General features: G+C 45.2%; 1 long non-coding RNA gene across 12 annotated transcripts in view; it reads left to right on the top strand.

The window, feature by feature from the left end:
• LOC102159977 (uncharacterized) overlaps positions 1-19,167 on the top strand; it is a 777,987-nt gene that overhangs the window by 130,047 nt on the left and 628,773 nt on the right. Inside the window, exons 4-6 of one of the 12 annotated variants that reach the window (XR_014842504.1) lie at positions 13,594-13,689; positions 14,709-14,834; positions 17,550-17,621. The exons of 10 other annotated variants lie outside the window; for them this stretch is intronic. This is a non-coding gene — a long non-coding RNA (uncharacterized LOC102159977). Of the gene's footprint in view, positions 1-1,828; positions 6,029-13,593; positions 13,690-14,708; positions 14,835-17,549; positions 17,622-19,167 lie in introns of those variants that run through there. One more of the 12 variants, XR_014842506.1, reaches the window with a different exon arrangement.

Genomic DNA, 19,167 nt, shown 5'->3' with positions numbered 1-19,167 from the left:
TGAAAGAACCTTCTTGAGCTCTCTCTAGCCTAAATCACATTTTATCAGAGAAAATACACAGAAAGAGGCATTATCCAGGGGCCTAGGCTGCCTCTAGTACCTTCCACAGCACAGCTCATGGGTTTTGGGCAGCTGTGGTTGCAGCCCTTCGCCAAGGAGAACCCTTCCATTCAGGGCCCATAGCTCTCTTCCTTCCTCTTACACATGTCTTTCCTACTAGATGGTATGGAGCACAAGGAATGAGCTTGAAAGAGGGAACCATTCTCTGGATACAGGACCAATCTGGCCTGAGACCTGGCTCACCTTTTTGTTATTCTGGTCTATTGAGGCCCCTCCAGATCCTTCCCAGGAAGACTTGTCATCTCACCATCATCAACAACCAACCCCATTTCCCCAGTATTGACCAAAAACGTGGTATCAGCACAGTTAGCATCAGAGGGCAGATGGAGTGGTTTCATGGTAGTTTTCTTGTTCCAGGTACCTTGGAGGTTGTCTACCAAAGGAACAGAGGGACTCTGAACATGATGGATGTGGGGCCTCAGTCTGAGTAATCCATCAGGACAGGAAGGGAGGCCATGGGAGAGGGTCAGGGCTGTGTATCTGGCTTGGTCATTCAAAGCACTCTCTCTTCTAAGCCCTCTAAACTTACAGGAGTTGGATCCTCAAGCTCTTAGAGGCAAGGACAGCCTAGCTGGGGAGTGTGTCTGGTACAATTGGGAAAAGTATCAGTGTATTTCTCCCTCAATGGCACTGTTACAAATCAGTCAGCAGAGGGTAGGCAGTCTTTTTCCTAGCCTGCCATAGAGCAGCCTGGTGGGAAGACTTCCAGGGAAGCCCTACTGAGCCACCAAGGGTATAGAAACTCATGTGTCATACCCAGAGGGGTATTTCTGCCCTTCTGGTCCAGGATCTCCTTCCTGGACTTCTTGCTACTGAGCTTTGTTGTAGCTCAGAGATGCTATTCTGAAGACAGGCCTTCAAAGATAAGGTAAGATTTGAAATCATAGGCCAAAGATTCCTGTGTCTCATCCCCTAAGGACACAGAGTTGTATACAAAGATTTTCTCCAATTCACTATAGCCCTTTTACAGTTTTCATGGTGGTAAATTACAAATGGTAGAACTGAGCCCATAGCATTGGAGGTAACCACTTGGATGTTGTTTAACAGAAGATCTGGGGTCCAGCCACATGGCCTCTATCTCATTTATTTTTATGTTCCTACCATCTGTCAGGCCTTCCTTATCTATGTAGCCTTGGAAAAATTACCTTAACTTCATGAACCCTCATCTGTAGTGTGGGGTGATTAATGCTCATCTCACAAGGTCTTCAAAAGAGTATGTCAAAAGATTTTGTGTGTGCCTGGCACATAGTAAACCCCTTTGAAAATGGCAGTTATGGGAGTTCCCATCGTGGCGCAGTGGTTAGTGAATCTGACTAGGAACCATGAGCTTGCGGGTTCGGTCCCTGCCCTTGCTCAGTGGGTTGACGATCCGGCGTTGCTGTGAGCTGTGGTGTAGGTTGCAGATGCGGCTCGGATCCTGCGTTGCTGTGGCTCTGGCGTAGGCCGGGGGCTACAGCTCCGATTGGACCCCTAGCCTGGGAACCTCCATATGCCGCGGGAGTGGCCCAAGAAATAGCAAAAAGACAAAAAAAGAAAAGAAAAAAAAGAAAATGGCAGTTATTAATAGAAGGTTTTGATCATGAAGACTGGGTGATCACAGCTGCTCCTGAGGGCCAGGACACTACAACCTCTGAGGATAGTAGTGGAGGTAGACAGGGAGTTAGTTCTGTCCCCGTGATACTTGACTCTATGACTATACTTTCTCTAGGTTCCCACACTTGCTGCAGACATGATTCACTTTTGTTCAGTGCCAAGGCTGCCTGGGATTCTGGTTTGTATGCTGCTGGGGCCTGGAACAAAGCCAGAGAGACACAATGAAGGATGTTTCCCTTTGTGTCTACAGCTGCTTCATGCTTACAATGGGCCATTGTTGTGCTAGGCCACAATGGAAGAAAAGTGTAACTGGCCAATTGATTCTGTCTTGTGTCTTGGGATCCAGAGGTCTTGCTCTGTCAGGAGCATCTGAGGATTTAGAAAGTTGTCTCAAACAGTAAATTAGTTATTACTGATTGGTAGATGGATTATTGACCTTAACTCTTTTCTCTGTCTCTTTAACAGAGTGATACCTTTATGAATTTTGCCCTGTGACTTTGGTGTACCTCCCAGTAGAGTAGGAATATATGCCCCATTAATGTTAAGCGTAGCTTTAACCAATGGAACTAGTGTATATGATGTGAGCAGAGGCTATGAAAGTGCATAGGTTGTTTGGCTTGGCATCTTTTTATTATTTCTGCTGTTTTCCATGGAATAACATGCTCAGGATAGCTCTGGTCCACCAAGATTAATGAGATTCATGGAACATACCTGAACTCTCCTTAGTCCAGATCCAAGCCTAACAGAGCTCAGTTGAGATCAGCTAAATCTCAGGCTACCTGTAGAACAGTGAAGGAGAAAAATGAATGTTTGTTGTAACAAGCCAGCAAGATTTGGGAGTTATTTGTTATGCAGCATTGTTTTAAGGCAGTAGCTGACTAATACACTGGTACATGGATTCTCAAGAAAGGATTGGCAGGAGAATCTGATGACTAGAGACTGGTTGATGTAATAGCCCTTGGAGAAAGACTTTTCTGAACTATAATGCTCAGGTATATTTTCTCCTGGAGGAGACTGTAGAGAAAACAGGTTGGGCATGATTTGTTCCCTTTCTGTTCCTAATACCCAACTTGATGCCCTCCTCAGAGTAGAGATTTGATACGTGTATGTAGATCTTATTGTAATGAACTGAAACATAGCCAAGCTACGAAAGGCTTATTTATGAAAACAGAGTTTTTTGTAGAACCATACAAGATGCAAATCAGAGAAAAGGCCATGAAAAGGGAAGACCTAGACCACTTAGGGCAAGGCCAACTCCAAGAGAAATTTTAGAAATGCCCTGAGGCTTTGAAGAATGTTGATTCCTGTTATTCTCTGAAGGGTGCTAGAGAATACATTAAGAAATGTATGGTTTTATGTCTCAGTCATAAAACCCCACTGCTATAGTACAACATCATAAACAGCCTAGCTCAAAAAAAAAAACTGGATTTATTTCTCACAGTTCTAGAGCCCGGGAAGTCTGAGATTAGGGTGTTGACATGGTTGTGTTCTGGTGAGAACTCTATTCCTGGTTTTCAGATGACTGTCGTCTTGATGTCTTTACATGACTAAGGACAGTAGAGAAGGGAGGGAGGAAGGAAGGAAATAAGGGAGGTAGGGAAAAAGCAAAAGCAAACTCTTTCCTGTCTTTTTTTAAAAGGGCATTAATTCTATCAGCGGTTCTATCCTCATGACCTAATTACTACCAAAGACCTCACCTGCAGATACTATAAAATTAGGGTTTCAGCATTTGAATTTTGGTGGCATACAAGCATTCAGTCTATAACATTTGCCTTTCTAGAAACAACTTCTGTTGATGTAATTAAATGCCCTCCTCCCTCCTCCTCCTGGCCTCTCTTCCTACCTCCCCTCATTCTATCTGTCTGGCCCTACTGTGATGTTTTATCCCAGCAAAGGTTGGCTGTCAGCTGGTTCCCCCTAACCTGATTCTATATAGGTGTGAGAAATAATCCTTCACAGAGATATTTGCATTTTTTTCCTTTTTTTTTTTTCTTTTTTGCTTTTTAGGGCTGCATGTGCAGCATATGGAAGCTCCCAGGCTAGGGGTCAAATCCAAGCTACAGCTGCCGGCCTGCACCACGGATCACAGCAATGCTGGATCCAAGCCACGTCTGTGACCTACACCACAGCTCATGGCAATGTCAGATCCTTAACCCACTGAGCAAGGCCAGGAATCGAACCTGCATCCTCACGGATCCTAGTCATGTTTGTTACTGATAAGCCAAGATGGGAACTCCAGTATTTGCATTTCTAAAGGGAATTCTAGGAGTGGCAAAAGACTTCTCTAGGCAAATAAACAAATCACCAATAAATAAATAAAAAAATGTGTTAGGTTGGGGAGTTCTTTATGCTCCCCCTACCCCTCTACCCTAGTTCTTCTATGTAAATTCTCTAAATCCTCCTGTATTAGGGTGCTGCTTGCTCATCTGCTTCTGTGACTTCTTTTCTTCATATACATGTATTTTGTTTTTGTAGGGCCACATCCCTGGCATATGGAAGTTCCCAGGCTAGGGGTAGAATCAGAGCTATGGCTTCTGGCCTACGCCACAGCCACAGCAATACAGGATCTAAGTCGTGTCTGTGACCCACACCACAGCTCATGGCATTGTCAGATCCTTAACCCACTGAGCAAGGCCACAGATTGAATCTGCATCCTCATGGATCCTAGTTGGGTTTGTGACTGCTGAGCCACGATGGAAGCTCCTTTTTTCTTCATATTTGGAGTGAGGCAGGGGCAGACAGTGAATTACACAGACTTGGTTCTATTTAAAATTACTAGGGGAGATCTCATGTGTTTATGGGCGCTTGGTTGTACTGATGCTGCTGTTAGAAGGTAAGAGGATATCCTGGGGCTTCTGCAGGAGGTGGGAGCCTGGAGGCTGCTTCGTTCCACTTCATTAAGCAGCAGGTCCTGATGCCTAGACATCACCCCACTCTCTTGATCTGACCAGCCCCTTGGAGGGATTGGATGTTTAGGTCATTGTTTCCAGGTAAAGGGCAACTGGAATTAATGGAGGGCAGGGTCAGTATTTGGAAACAGCTGTATTACTTTCTGAGGGTAGCACAAGAGAGCAGCAGAAGAGTGGGAACATAATGTCAGAGCCTAAGATTTCGGGTCTGAGGACTAGAAAGCTGGGGTTCTCATCTGGGAATTTTAGGAAAGAAAAGCTTGTTTCACAGGATTGTTGAGAAGATCAAATGAGATAGCATGTGAAAGCCCTCTGAGGGACAAAATTCTGTATAAATTATAGTTGTAAATAGTGTGCTGGTAGAGATTAATATAATTTATTAAGGCTGATGTAATTTACTTCACCTTCCTCCTGCTCCATCATGAGACAAAGTAGTGGTCAGGCAGGAATGCTGTGGTACCAGACAGCCAGATTCTAATCCCAGTGTCACCACCTACCTTTCCTCTATGGCACATATCAGATTTAAGTGAGGTGATACCTAAAACAAATACCTGAGTTTAAAACAAAGTATTTAAACAGTGAATGACAGATAATATTCTTTCAAGAGATGCCAACTATTTTTTTAAACTTCTTATTTTGAAATAACCATAGATTTGCAGGAAATTGCAAAGAAATGTATAGGGAGATCTTTTGTACTCTTCACCCAGCCTCCCCAAAAGTTCTTGCATAAGTGTGGTCAGTATCAATACCAAGAAATTGACACTGGTACCTTCTACAGAGCTGGTTCATGTTTGACCAGTTTTACATGCCACCTGTGTGTGTGTATGTATGTGTGTGTGTGTGTGTGTGTGAGAGAGAGAGAGTGTGTCCATCCAGTTTCATATAATCACCACCACAGTCAGGATATAGAACTGTACAATCGCTGTAAGGTCCCTCTTGCTGCCTCCTCCTAGCCACACCAGGCAACTATTTCTAATTTATTAAAGTAGTCAAGGAACATAATTCTTATCAATAGAAGTCTATTTTTATAGCAATAAATGTCTGACATTGAACTTGTGAAATAGTAACCATCCTGTCTTTGGAAGTATTCAGATCCAAGCAGGATCTCCTTTGTCAGGGATTCTTTAAAGTGGTAATAGAGGAGAGGAACTGGGGTGCATTGAACTCTTAGGTCCCAACTGGAAGCTTCTAGATGATACAGGAAGAGGTTCTCAAGGAGGTGAGCTTTCTAATGGGCCTTGAGGAACAGGAAGACAAAGGGGAGAGGAGAGAACACACCAGGTGAGTCAAAGGAGATCCAGCTATTCTCTGTTCTCTTACCCTGAGTGACAAAGGCATGCCTCTGGGGTAGAAGATTAGGTTTCTCTGGAGGGGAAAAAAGGAGAAAAAAAAAAAAAAAAAAAAAAGAAGGCTCTCCAGGCTACATGGAGCCCAAGCATTTAGTGACTTTGTCTTTATTCCAGGGCAGGGAGTTAACTGTGTTGTCTAGTAGTCAAGGTATCTGCCAAGCGGAGGTGTTACAGGCAAAGACAGGCTTCTTGCTCTTCTGGGCTGCCAGTTATAGGACCACTTTTTTCAGACTTATGGGGGACTGGGTAGCATGAGTCTGAGTGAAGTATTACTATAATTGTTTCTTCTTTATAATCCAGACTAGTTTTTGAGAAGGGCTTTTGAAGAGGCTCAGTGGATCTTCTTCTGGCACTCACTCCTGTGATGTTGTTCTGTTCCCAGAATGTATTCATTCTATTTTTTTTTTTCTGGAGAACTTCATCAGGTAATTTAAAAGACTAACAAACTTTGGCATAGATGACTTTAAGAGCCAGAGAGCTGGCTGGAATATTAATGAAGCTGTTTAGTGATAGAGTTGCTTCCTGATGCAGGAACATATCAAAGAGGTTAGGTACATGAGTGTTGCTCTGCAGAGCCTCATCTCTATTATCTAGCTCTTAATTACTTCATTAAAATTCAGCAGAGAAGCTGCCCAAATCCAGTAGCATGCCCAAGGCTTGCTGGGTGATTTCCCTGCCTCTGGCCATATGCAATTTTTAGTTCTCTAGGTCTCCAGAGATGGAAGGCCAGATCTTAGCAGACAAATCTGCTGCTGCTGGCTGCCTGAACTCGCAGCACTGGGGCAGCTACCTGCCTTCTGCACAGCTGGAGGTCCGCCCCCGTCTCCCACAGGCACAGGACCCCTGCTTATCTCGTGTCCTTGGGGAAGGAGCTGCCCTACGAAAGTGTTTTCCAGATCTCAGAAGTCTCCTTGATTAGATGCACATGATTTCTGAAGTTTTGGAAGACATAGATTACTCCCTGCTCTTCCTCCCTAAAAACAAGTTACCAGCTTACATTGCCACCAACGGTGCAGAAGGGTTCCCTTTTCTCCACACCACCCCCAGCACTTGTTATTTGTGGACTTAATAATGATGGCCATTCTGACTGGTGTGAGGTGGTATCTCATGGTAGTTTTGATTTGCATTTCTCTAATAATCAGTGATGTTGAGCATTTTTTCATATGCTTGTTGGCCATCTGTATATCTTCCTTGGTGAAATATCTATTCAGGTCTTTTGCCCATTTTTCCATTGGGTTGTTGGCTTTTTTGCTGATGAGTTGTAAAAGTTGCTTGTATATTCTAGAGATTAAGCCCTTGTCCGTTGCATCATTTGAAACTGTTTTCTCCCATTCTGTAAGTTTTCTTTGTGGTTTCCTTTGCTGTGCAAAAGCTTGTCAGTTTGATTAGGTCCCATTGGTTTATTTTTGCTTTTATTTCTATTGCTTTGGGAGACTGACCTGAGAAAATATTCTCAGGTTGATGTCAGAATATTTTGCCTATGTTCTCTTCCAGGAGTTTGCTGGTGTCTTATCTTATATTTAAGTCTTTCAGCCATTTTGAGTTTATTTTCATGCATCGTGTGAGAACAGTATGGAGGTATCTTAGAAAGCTACCCAGCAATTCCACTCTTGGGCATGTATCTGGACAAAACTTTCCTTAAAAGAGACACATGCACCCGCATGTTCACTGTAGCTCTATTCACAATAGTCAAGCCATGGAAACAATCCAAATGTCCATTAACAGACTGGATTAGGAAGATTGTGGTATATATACACAATGGAATACTACTCAGCCATAAAAAAAGAACGAAATAATGCCATTTGCAGCAACATGGATGGAACTAGAGACTCTCATACTGAGTGAAGTAAGTCAGAAAGAGAAAGACAAATAACATTTGGTATCACTGATATTTGGTATCCAATATATAGCACAAATGAACCGTTTCACAGAAAAGAAAATCATGGACTTGCAGAATAGACTTGTGGTTGCCCAGGGGGAAGGGGGAGGAAATTGGAGGGATTGGGAGCTTGGGGTTAATGGATGAAAACTATTGCTTTTGGAATGGATTAATGAGGAGATCCTGCTGTGAGAACTGAGCACTGAGAACTATGTCTAGATACTTAGAATGCAGCACGACAATGGGAGAAAAAACTATGTATACATGTATGTGTAACTGAGTCCCCATGCTGTACAGTAGGTAAAAAAAAAGTGTGTTTTGGGAAATAACAATAAAAAATGAAATTAAAAAAAGTTATAATTTCTGCTTGGATGGCTTATCTTGGGGATGAAGTGGACATGGTGGGCTTGGAATGAGGACACTTTGACTCTACCTCTAGTTTTTCAGCCTCCATGAGCCTTGGTTTTCCCATCTATAAAATGAAACTGTTAAGTGGCGTCCCTCCATACTTTGAGATTATCTTAGTTTTTAGAAGTCTCCATTTTCAACTAGGGATGTAATACAGAGACATTCTGACATAAAACTGCACCGGTCAGCTTCCATCTTAAGCTGCCCCTGTTGGGTCTAATTTCTAAATGCTCTTCCTTTGAGTGATACCCCTTGTCACTGAACTCTTTAACCCTGGGATCAGGAAAACTGCCTGAGGCATCTTTATTTTTAAATCTAATTTTTAGTCCACAGGAAATTACATGAAGGTGGTACTAGCTCTTTTTTTAGAGTCCAGTGAGTGCATGGGCTTTTTAATGGCACTTTTTAGATCCAGAGGCCTTTTTAATATCTGAGTTTCCATCTCTGCTCCAAGTGGAGCAGATTTTTTAGAATCTCAGAGTCAGCAAAAAACGATGCATCTAAGCATGTCTGCCATTTAGTGGAGGCAACATGTGCTTGTCAGTGAAAGTTGTAGTTTCTTCTGCTCTTGTGTTGTTTCTGTTTTGCTGTGCTTATTTCGTTTTTTTCTAAGCACTGTATCAATCAATGGTTCTTTGGGGAAGAACAGGGGAAATTCAGAATCTCCTGGGTTGTGGCCACTGGAATCTCTGAGGGGCCCACTTTGGAGATCCTGATGTGACGTAAGCCTAGCCGAGGGCACAGCACCAGGCAGCCTTGGGCAGCGTGCAGGGCCCAGCCCTCAGCCAGGAGGTCAGCAAGGAGCATAGGCTTTTGAAGAAGGAAGATTAAGGAGAAAAGATTTGCTGAAGTTGAAGCCAGTCACACAAATGATCCAGACTGAGACTAAGATTTCTGACAGTTAAAAAAAATAAAATAAAAAATGCACTTTCTATTTCCAAGGTGATGAGAACCTTTGACAGGCCCTAGTCTTTTTTCGCTTCTGTCTCCCCAGTTAGGGGAAAATCTGGGACTCTTCCCAGCCCTAGTCCTTGCCTTCCTGGGGAATTTCTAAATCCAGGACATAAGTGGGTATAGAACATATTTGGGGATTTAGTATTTGGCAAGTAATTGGCTCTGAGCAAAATAATGCTTCTGGCCTCAGGGAAAATGCTAGGTAAAGAGTCACTGTATAGAATGGCATTACTTTCAGAACTTTCTCATGTGTCTCTCCCCACCACCTCTTTGTTTGGTGGTTAGAGCTTAATGGAAAAATGATCTTTTCATAATGTTTTTCTCCTGAATTCATTCATTGCTTAAAATGGTCATAACTCACAATTTTATTTGAACCCCTCAGATTTAAAAAGTAATTTTGCTTTATTTATCTGTCAGACTCAGTATCTTACTGTCTCTTCGGTGGTGGGGTGCATACGCCATTTGGTATAGGACGGACTCTTTATTCTGTGTTATTTTTCCTAAGGACGTATGAATTGAATTGCATCCTGGAACCCTATATTTTTTTTAGCTGCAGTGGTGCCACAGTAAAGGGCCTGGCCTTAGTATGAACTTGGGCAGGTCCTGTCTCCTCTGCAAGCTTTGGTGTCCCTGTGTGTTAACTGTTTGTTAAATGGAGATGCTGTCTACCATGTCTGCTTTGGAGACCTGCTATGAGTATCATATGAACTTCAGTCTGTGAAAGAGTCTTATAAAAGTTTGAAGGGTGGGTGTGATGGTAAACTTGACTGTGAAGATGCCAGATTAAACATTATTTCTGGGCATGTGTGTGAAGGTGTTTCTGGTTGAGACTATCATTTGAACTGGTGCACTCATAGAGTAGATTCTCTCCCACCAAGTGGATGGACTCCATCCAATCCACTGAGGACCTGAATTGTGCCCAAGGTGGAAAAAGGATTGATTCCCCATCCTTTCTGACTGTGTGAGCTGGGATGTCGGTCCTACCCTCAGGATGGGGTTTGTAGCATCAGTTCCTTGACTCTCAGACCTTCTGACTCAAGACTGAATCATGCCACTGCCTTTCCTGGGTCTGTAGCTTGCAGACAGTAGACTGTGGGACTTCTCCGCCTCCATAAGCATGTGAAGCAGTTCCTCATAGTAAATCTCTCTTCTCTCTCTCCCCTTCCCTCCCTTGCCCGCCCCCCCCCCCCATTTCCTTTGGTTTTGTTTTTCTGGAAAATCCTGACTCGGTGACTAATCCAGGTGAGTATATGATGCTTGACCCTTTCCAGGGCTTCCTGGAAGTGCAGTTACTCTAAGAGGCAGTGCTAGCAGAAGTTCATAAGCTCATAACTCCTCCAAATAGAAAACATTTTTTGAGGGGAGAGGTTTATTTCTGGTTCTAATGGGTTTGGTCTCAATCCAGTGCAATACATTTCAGCTCCTTGTGGAATACCTACCATGTGCCAAATCTTATGCCAAACAAAGGCAGTGTAACAGTGTGGCACAGAGATAAGCCACTTAGAAGTTTTGTCCCCCACGGTCACATTCTGGTTCTGATGGGGCCTGTCACAACTTACCTGACCTTCAGATTTGGCAAAACCACATGCACTTTACCCCAGGTCCTGTGAAAGCATTGCCTATGGCAGGAATTAAAGTACTGATGCTTTGGGAAGTGCAAGCTGAAGGTGATGAGAGTGCAGCAGAAAAGGGAAGGTGAGGCAAGGAAAGATGCAAAGTCATGCCATGCTGTGTGTGACTCTTCTGGCTGGAGGCTTATGATAAGCAGTTTAGAGATGCATGGGAGCCTCAACAAGCGTGTTTCCCTGGCAGACTGGACTCGGGAAGGTTTGCAAGAAAAAACACACACTTTGAAGAAATTCACATTGAGGCGAGAAGAGGATATTTATTTTCCCAGTTTCCTTCCATTTTTATTTCTCTTTGATGAAGGTTACATCCAGAGGGAGCTGACCCAATTGCAATTTTAGGTTGTGTCAGCTAGCCCCTGAAAGATATTTTAGAAAGCCAGGGCCTAGGTCCCGTGTCCCATGACATTGTACTTCATACAAATACAGAATTGGGGTGACAACTTGGCAGAGATGGGGTTCAACCAAGAGAAAGAGAAGTTGAGGGTATCTGAGAAGGCACAGGGTCTTTGAGTCCTGAACAACCTCTTCTCAAATTTAGCAGAACTTGGAAATCTAGTCGAGTGAGGGAGTAGAGCTGGTTTAAGTTCTCAATTCCTTTCTTCATCTCTGTCTACTGGAAATGACTGTATTCTGCTGATAGGCTCCTAAGCTCGGAATGCTCATTCAGGAGCTTAATAGTAACAGAATAGCTTCTGCTGCTCTGCCTCAGCTTCCCCTAGGGACCCAATCCAGCCTTAGCCTCTTCACAATCCCTACGAGAGGCCCAGATCCTTATTAAGAAACACTATGGATTTTTAGAGTAAAAAAATCTATAGAGGGACAGTCTGGGGAGATTATAAAGAAATGTGGGCCAGTTTTCCAAGGACATTTTATAGAATATTCAATAGCACTCATGTCATAAAAGGCCTATGGAGGTTTCCAAAGCTGAGGTTGGCCCTGAATTATGATTCCCTGATGCAGAGCCCAGCGAAAGGTCACAGCATAACAGATTGGGGCTTGATTCTGCGGCGCTTGTAAAAATAGAGCCACCTCACTAAAATGCAGTGGGGATATTAATTTCCAGGGCTGAAGTTCAATTTAACAGAAAGACAGAGTAGAAAATAGAGCTGTCTTTTCAATCCCAGGGGTCATAATAGACCCCACCCTGCACCTCTCTGAAAACTGTCTCCCAGCCAGTTCCCAGACATTCTAAAACATGCCTTATGCTTTTCTTTCAATGATAACTGGAACTGGGTAGCTGGAGGGACAGCAATTACTGTCCACAGATGAGGAACCTGAGGCATATGCAGGTTAATTTACTCTCTCAGGGGCACAGAACAAGTTAGAAGATGAGCCTGTTTGCAGTTAGTAAAATCCCACTCCTTACTGGGAGCAGATGACTGCATTTAACTTTAATCCAAGAAGAAAAGGTTTTAACATGTATCCCTACTTGGTGTCTGAGTGTGAAGGGCTTGACATGCATCTTTACACTCAATTTTATAGTGAAGCTGATAGACCAATATTCTCTCAACCTTTAGGAAAGTAGGCTCTGGGAGGTAAGTAAATTTCTCCAAATAATCCAGAGCCCTTAAGAGGCCTGGAGCTGAAAACTATGAGATGGTCTGACTAGTATGGTTTGCTTTCCTCTTGAACCCACAAGCATCTTTTCTGTCTTTTGAACTAGTCTGGAACCTCCCCTAGATCAGGAACTATGTCCTGGTTCCCCTCCCACTCAGTACCCAGCTTGGGCAGGAATGTCAAGGTGGCTGAGAGTAGGTGAGGTGATGGGAGTCTACAAGGAACTTTTTGGGGCGTTGGGAAGATCTTGTCAGTTATTCTTTGAAACTGGTCTGGAACTTTAACTGAATCTGTCCCTTCTTACCTTAAGATTCGGTAAAATACAAGTTTCTGTGTACATAGGATGAACCTATGGGTGAATTTGTCCAGTTAAATGATAATGGGAGCTTGAAAACAGACATTTGAGGGTCAGACAAGGTACTCAGTTGATGGGGTGCAGAATTATAAGTGGAGAGAAACTGAGATTTCACAATTTTAAGGTGGACCCAACGAGGGTAGGCACTCAGTCAACATCTCCTGGGCCTATGACAGTTTCTTCCCTGGACTCTCACCATTGGTCAACAATGGCTACCAGCCTAGGCTGGAACCCAGTCATCGAAGGGAGGGGTCTCAGCTATATGAGAGTCTGAAATACGCTAGCAAATGTTGTCCTGGCGTGTGTTCTCTGCAGGGCCTCATGCCAAGTATCCTCCTGGAGGCAGAGGGGAGTAGTGGCAGAGGCTGACCTAGAACTGTGGGTCATGTATGGGCTTTGGGCTCAGCTGTGCCTATTACTGAATTGAGGAAGACACTGTGAGAAAATGCATGTGAAAGCACTACGTAAATAGTCCATGCTCTTTGTGTCTGCCCTGCTGCCTTGATTTGCAAGCCACCCTCCTGATCCCTCTCAGAGGCCATCAGCAGGATGAAGACATTCTGTTGTTGCCATGGCAGTAGTGACTGTGATAACCTAATGAGGACATTATCTGAGGCAGTGGCAGCCTTATGACCATGTCCCTGGCCTGGGCTTGCAAATAGGAGCTCAGGAGTGGTATGTGACACTTGTTGCTATAGTCGATATCACACTCAAAAAGGATCTCATTAGTGCCTGGGAAAATCGTCCTCCCTGGCCCTTTTCTATGGTGAGTAGCTTTAATTGCATTTGATCACTTTTTTTGACGACCTTGAGGTCATCTAACCATTTTCTTATCTTCCAGCTGCTCCAAGACTGTATTTGTGCATGTCGCCTGCATCCAGTGGGTGTGAGATGGTTTTCAGACCTGACTCTGAGGGAGAGAGCATTTATGCAGGAAGTGCCACAGCCTCCATATTTGTGCACAATGGAGAATCTATTTTCAGCGTACACCCCATCAGCAAGTTACTTTTCTAGGCAAAAAAAGAGCAGAATTTACCCGCCTACTTGCTATTACCACAGTGTGACCAGAGCACCGAGGTAGCTAGGTAGAACAAAAGATTTGGATCAGAGCAATTGCCTCTCAAATTTCAGTGTGTGGTACACCTCCAGTTCCTGGGAAGCATTGTTAAAATGCAGGTGTGTGAGCCACATCCTCAGAGATTCTGATTTAGTAGACCTGAAGTAGACCAGGCACCTGCATTTTGAACAACCTCTTCAGGCCATTTCTATTCGTGGACCACGCTTTTAGAACCCCTGGTAAGAAAAATGAAAATGAGGCAGAACCCCACACATGGAGAGAACAGCTTTTCCTAGGTAATAGTTAATTAGCAGCTGGTGGATGTAAACCTCTGCAGTGAGGCAGCTGATAAAGCCTTAAAGTTTGAGTGGCCATATGCCCTGTTTTGTCTGGGTTCGAGGTTGTCGGAGATCAATTAATACCTGTTAATTATTTTTAGTGCCTCTCCTCCCTCTCAGAAATGTCTCAGTGTGGACGATAAATTATGTAGTTACCCTCATTTAAAGTGAACTTTGGATAAGCTTTGTAAAAGAGAGACTTTTCTCCCTGCCAACCCAAGTTCCGGAGATGAGTTAGTCATCTCTCCAACCAGTGTCCTTGGGAACTGAGGGTAGAAGGAATGAGCACATGGTGCCCCGAGCTTTCCGATCCATTGTCCCCAGCTAAGGGATCAGCCTAGGAAGGTTAAAAAGCCCCTGATCTCATTGAGGTATCTGAGGTATAAATGATTCAAAAAGGCCACAGGCATGTTTCCAGAAGCATAACAATCTTATTAAAATTATGGCTTACTCTAAGTAAATTCAAATCTGTTTAGATCCAACTTACTACATATGGTAGCAACAGAAAATCTTTTCTTCCCCCCCTAATCTCAACAATCTTCTCTCTTGTTCAACATTCAGATTGTATTTCCACAAACACAGAACTGCATTCTACATTTGAGGATGTCATTTAAGGCCAAGAAACTCCAATAAAAAAGCACTTATCAGCAGTAAAGTTTGTTTGAGGATTACCTACTGTGAAGAAAGGCAAGCTCCCCTTTTAAACTGAAGCATGCTATTTCGGGAATGTGACCCCTTTCATGAATAAATGACATGGTGACATTTACAGATAAAGCAAGATTTAACTGCTATGAAAGAAGGTGACAAATGTCAGGATGTCAGTAATGATCCGGGAACATAATGGTTTCTTGCCTGAGCACCGAGCAGATACATCATGTAGCTGCTGCCTGCCAGCATTCTGCAGAGAATGAGCCCTGCAGTCTGGGAATAGTTGAGAAGCTCCCAGAACCGGGAGGGCTGTGAATCTGGGGGTGCAGGGGTGCTTTGAGGCAGGGGTCTGAGTACAATCGGACTTAAAAATAAGGCCGTTAACTCCTTCGTGTTGCTCTCATATCTGTGCTCTGGGAAGGAGGAAGTTTTTCTGTCTAGGGCTCAGTGTTGTCTGTCAGAGAAGGATTCAGATGTTGCGAAAATAGCTTTCTGATTATGCCTTCATTTTCCTAAAGAGCCAAGGGTGTAGAGGAAATGTCAGGAAAAAGTCTGAGCTGTCACTAGCGTGGTAAGGCCAGGGACAGGGCGATGCCTGACCAGGTGGTGCAGGGATAGAAGCCCACGCCAAGGTCGACTCCCCCTCCCCTGGGCCCAGCCAGCTGTCCCAGAGCATGTGACCAGAGTGACAGAGCACACTAGCCGGGGCGTGGGTGGCTCAGCGGGACTGACCTGGTACCAGGGAAGGCTGTTCCCTCTGGGCCCTTTTCCGGCCTTGGACTCAGGGCGCCATTCCCTTCTCATTTTCTGCTCCTACGGCTTTAAAGCTGTTCTGTGCTTCTTTGACTGGCCTTTTATCTCCTCCCTTAAAATTAGATGCCCTTGGTCAGTAGTAAATGTTTAAAAGCCAGCTCTTGGAAAATAAGCCCCAGTGAGTTTGCAGTTTTCTGTGATGTGTATACCGCCCCCGCCCCCATTTTAAACTACTTTTCAACATGAAGACACTGAATAGAATTGGAAACATGTACACAATTGCTCCTGCCAGGTTCAATACTGCACAGAATCGCTCTTTGCTTTTCTGCACTCACTCCCCACCTCAGATACCACTCTCTTTCCCCAGATGGAGCTGTCATGTTCATGCAAAGAATCCCGAGTGGAGTGTGTATTCTAGCCTGGCTGCCCCCCCGAGATCCGGCCCCACGGAGCTACTCTAGAAGACAACTTCTTCTGCTCCCACCTTTGTAATTGTCCTGCCTGACCCCCTCCTTTCTCTCGCTCCTCCTCCTAAGGCAAGGTCATTCCTGACCTTTCCTCCTCCGTGATGCTTTCTGGGTCTGGCTCATGGTCTCCAGATTCATGTAGCACCCCCACTTCTCATCCCAAGTCTAGGCAGTGTTCTCTTTTCTCACTATGTGTTAGAGCTCATGAGTGCCCAGCTATTACCTTGTTTAACAACGCATTTGAGAAAACAGAGGCTCTGGGGTGTTGATTGACTTGCTGGAGATACTTCAGTGTGTGGTGTCCCACTTGTGACTAGAGCTCAGGTACCATGGTTCCCAGGCTCGGTGCCTTTTTCCGGGTAGCTCCCTATTTTCTCTGACTCCTAAAGGCCCAGGCCTGGCTAAAATCTCACCACCTCAGCTCCTCCACCATCAGCCCAACCAAACCTCTTGCCTCATGGTGACTTCCTCTGAGTCCCTGTGATAGGCCACTTTGGTGGTGGGGAAAGAAGTGTTGACAGTTGTCATTCTGGAGCCTCTGGTACCACCTGGTGGCACATTTTCTCAACCCCTTGGTACAGAAGGGACCTTCTTGACAAATACCACGGTCCTGTCCCCTTTGGCTTCATTCAGAAAAGCAGTGAACTTTAAGAACAAGAGCAGGTCAGGAAGCAGGGTTGTCAGCCAGCACTGTCAGGCCACCAGCCTCCATCAGCAATAGGGAATAAGGCTTTGGGTTTTTGCCTTGGCTGGAGGGCATTTTTCTCCATATGGGGCGGTCTTTCTAAGACAGACGAAGGACATTCCCCATCTTTCTGTACTTTGAAGGTCTGGATTACACACCCTGCCATGTGTGTGAGAGCAGCCTCGTGCTCAGCCCAGAATCTGAGGGTGAATCTGAGGAACGGGATTCTGTTCAGGGAAGGGAAAAGTTTTCATTGGCTGGAAGAATTGAGGATGATTTTTTGGGTGAGGAAAGGTGTGATCAGAGCTTTGAAAAGTAGTATTTTGTGTGGACAACAGAGTTAGAACACTTGGGAGAGGAAGGCTGCAAAGGAGATGTTTCAGAGAGAACCTCAGCAGGAAAGAGTAGTTCTCCGTCTTTCAAATCCCTCTCTCATCATCTTGCTGCTGTCGATGAAAGCTCAGCCTGAGGAGGCAGGTCCCCTAGGGGAGAGGACATGAGGGTGTAAATGACCTCAGACCCTTCCCTCAAAGAGGGAGCTGAAGAGGGTCCCCTGTAGGGAATGCTGCCCCTGTGGGGGCCGCAGAGGGGTTGGGCCTGGGGCATGGGATCAGGGCCACCATCTACCTGCTCTTTTCCCCATGTGCAGCCTGTTACTTCTGGCCACAGAGAGGTCACTGCCTTGGCCATTCCCAGAGGTCAGTGGAGCCACTGTGGGACCACTGTGGGCAGCCCGGGTGCAAGCTGGGGGCCTTGCACCTCCTTGGCAGGTTCTGGAGCAATTAGGAACCTGACTGACATTTTTTTTCTCAACACTAACTCACTTCCATCCTGCTTTGCTCTTATAAGCTGACAAGACTTCAACCCAAAGCAGGAGACTCACGATGCTGTCATAAAGTACATGTGGAGAAGAGCTGAGAGGTAAATGCATTTCACTGGAAGTCAATTTTGTCTGGAAGTTTCCCTGTGGTTGGAAGTTTCTTTGAAAACTCAGTGATTATTAAGATGTCTGTGGTGGAAAGAGCTTGCTGCTGCCTTCCCGCTGCCAGGCCCCGTCTGCTCTGACACTCCTCCGCAGAGCAGCACAAAGGAGGGACAAGGGACACTGAAGGGTGCTGGGGCGCAAAGAGCTCTTGCCGAGGCCAGGCCCTACAAGGCTTGGGGGTGGGCCCAGCCACCTGTGCCAGAGGCCCTTGAGGGTTATTCCCCACTTCACTGGGAACATCCCAGACAATTATGTGGCTAAAGAATACATACAGGCACAGCTGACCTGTTCTCTAGGAGTGGTTCCAGAATCTGTCTTGGAAGAAGCAGTGCTCTGCTCTGTGGCCTGAGAACCTTTTTAGGGAGCTCTTTGGTCATGTAAAAGGCAAGGCCAGAGCCTAACTTGGGAGGAAGAGGGTGACGTAAGAGGTCCTGCAGCTGCTCCGCCCTATGATGGGGGGCTGTACCCTGGCCCAGGTCAGGGCAAGCGCTCTGGGTGAGCTGTTTTATTTGGGCCAGTAGAGTTGAAGAAAGCAAGATGTGGGACTTGGGGAGCAAGGGGAGAAACCCAGTGAACTGCCTTCTGAGAGTGGCCCCAGTGCCTTTTGGTATGTGTGGGTGTGTGTGAGGCTCTGCCTGAAGAGGCATCTGCCCTCCACCACGGAACTGTATTGTCGACAGGCCTTAAATGCTGTAGATTCTGATGTTCCACTTTGAGGCTTATCTTTTCAGCACTGGCACATCCTTAGACTGCACTGAGTTCTGAAATTCTACAGTGTCAGCCTTGGTGTGCCTAATGACAGAGAGAATGCCCACATGTTGGGGAAGTGGAGCAGGAGGCACAGGGAGGGGCCCCAGTGCTGAAGGTCAGCAGGAAGGAGTTCAGAGCATCTGTGGACTGAGCGGTAAGGAGCAGCCCTGGGGGTACTCGGCTGCCAGCCTTTTCTGTGCTTCACGGCACTACAAAGAGCGAGGACCTGCTAAGAGTCATGGTCTTGGTGTAGCCACGGAGGAGTTGGCTAATTCTTCTTTAAACAGAAAAGGCTTTGGTGACCAGGATGATGGGAAAATTAGGAAAGCTTGCATTTACCTGTATATTCCTTCATTTAGCACTTGATGCATTTAGATATCTGTTGAACCATATATTGGGGTTCAGGCTCTGTCAAGGATATAGTGGAGAAAAAGATAGGATGTCTGTTCTGGAGAACCTTCCTCTGGCCAGGGCTAGTGGTGATGCTGGTGAGGATGAGGATGGCTACTCTGTTACTGCTGGTATAGCAGCCTTAGGTTATTTGCAGCCTGTAAGTGTAGGATAGCTCTGGCTATTGCTCACCACATCTGTTGGTGTCGCTGTGATCGGACTCTTGTCCACAGAGTCAGCTGTGGGCTGTGGCATCCTGATGAGAAAGAGCAGGGGAAACTGCACTCACTTTTATTCTGAGAACTCCACAGAGTTAAGAGCAATGTACTTATAGGCTAGAAT

The sequence above is a fragment of the Sus scrofa genome, chromosome 3, assembly GCF_054392235.1.
Source record: "Sus scrofa isolate SSC_HxYL_T2T_F1_AM1 chromosome 3, Sscrofa_HxYL_maternal_Yorkshire_Landrace_v2.0, whole genome shotgun sequence".
Taxonomy (NCBI): Eukaryota; Metazoa; Chordata; class Mammalia; order Artiodactyla; family Suidae; genus Sus; species Sus scrofa.
Note: the sequence above shows the minus strand (reverse complement) of the source record. Positions and strands in the feature narration are given on the sequence as shown.